The 1,876-nt window shown below is 34.5% G+C and overlaps 1 pseudogene; it reads left to right on the top strand.

The window, feature by feature from the left end:
* Positions 1-757: 757 nt before the first annotated feature.
* Positions 758-1,195, top strand: LOC115300315 (annotated as a pseudogene).
* Positions 1,196-1,876: the final 681 nt, after the last annotated feature.

The following is a 1,876-nucleotide window of genomic DNA, read 5'->3' as shown; positions in this document are numbered from 1 at the left end:
TCATCAATTATAATTCATGATATTAATAGACCTAAGAGAAAAATTATGTAATTTTTACAGTTGAGGTGGAAACTCTGTTTGATTAAAGGCAAGCTGTAGTTTTCCAAAAGGCATTGTTGGCAAATTAAGAAGAGAAGACTATCTTTAATTTGGTAAGATACATATACCAAAACCTACAACAAATTTTGTACCTAATGGAAAAACTTTTAATGCAGTCCTTATAACATGAGGAACAGGAGAAAAAGATCTACTAACACTGCTACTACTTAACATGCTATGGGAGGCTCTGGCAAAGGCTGGAAGGAAAGAAAAAATACATAATATATGCATTAGAAGGTGAGACATAAAACTGACATAATTTGCAGATAATGTGAGCATCTACTTAAGAGAGATTTGGTTCTCTAGACCAACAATAACCAAATAGAAATTAACTTTAAGAGAATAATGCCAAAACAACAATAACAATAAATTGCTTTCTCAAAAGAATACATAAGACCTCTGTGACAAAACTTCAATGCTCTAAATCACATAGAAGATGATTTTAATAAAGAGGGAGATTTCCATGCTTTCGGATTTGTATCAATATTATTAAAAGTTTAAAGCAACCTCAAGATTCAAGGTAACCACAAACAAAATCTGTTGTATGTTTTGAAGAATGATTACTCTAAAATTTATTTCACAAAAAGAAATGAGGCACAAATAGATAACCTTTGAAAACTAAAGAGGGGCTCTAGCCTCCCTTAGCTTGTGGAGGAACATGGCTGATGGGCTCACACAGCCGCAGGCCGTGGGGAATCCGCTTGCAGATCGGTTTTACAGTGCCATTGGAGGGTCGCAGCAGTGTGACCCTCTGCCTCTTTTACTAATATTCAGACAGCAATTAACGAAGATCTGCCAGCTAATCCTACAGAAGAATAGGCCTAGCTTTTTGCAGCACTGATTGCAGGAACAGCAAAAGACATTGATGTTTTGATAGATTCATTACTCAGTGAAGAATCTACAGCTGCTTTACATACCGGCTGCTCTCTTGTATAAGCTGGAAGAAGAAAACCGTAAAGCGGCTACATATCTGGAAGATGTGATTTATGGAGGGGACATGCTTCTGGAAAAGGTACAAAGGGCACTTGCTCATATTGCACAGTCACAGCTGAAGACAAGGAGTGGTACCAATAGGCAGTTTCTCCCAGACTCATAGTACCAATATATAACTATTTCATTAAGAATTCACCAACATTTACAGAAACATTAAGAACTATGACATGTTATCTTTTTAGCTATTTTTAATAGTCTTCTGTTTTCACTCTTGATAAATAAGCCTCTAAAAGTGTGATTGAACCAGCTTTAATACCATCATTATGCCATCATTTTTTATTGTCAGAATGAAATTATTGAGGCAGATACTGCATTAATGGTTATAATTAAACAGATGTACTTTAAAATTCAAGAAACATAAAAAATTAAGAACAAAAGAGAGAAAATTGTTGTACCAGATATATTAAGATATCCTACACAATAGTAATAACTGTTATATGCTATTGGTGCAATAATATATAAATGAACCACTGACCTTTCCAGTGAGTCCAGACACACCTATATATGTATGAGAACTTAATGTATAATAAAGGCAGCACTAGCAAAACAATGAAGAAAGCTGTCAAGATCAAATGTTGCAGAGGATTTGATTCAATGGGAATTCTTATAGCAGAGGGAGTGTAAATTGCTACAACCACTTTGGAATGCAATTTGGAATGAACATTACTGTGATACAACTTTTACACAGGTGCCCTGAGATTCTTATATAACTATGTTCATAGCAGCACTATGTTCATTAACAGAACAATGAATCAAAAACAATCAGAACAATGAATAAATAAAC

Source organism: Suricata suricatta, chromosome 8 (genome assembly GCF_006229205.1).
Source record: "Suricata suricatta isolate VVHF042 chromosome 8, meerkat_22Aug2017_6uvM2_HiC, whole genome shotgun sequence".
In the NCBI taxonomy this organism is placed as follows: Eukaryota; Metazoa; Chordata; class Mammalia; order Carnivora; family Herpestidae; genus Suricata; species Suricata suricatta.
Note: the sequence above shows the minus strand (reverse complement) of the source record. Positions and strands in the feature narration are given on the sequence as shown.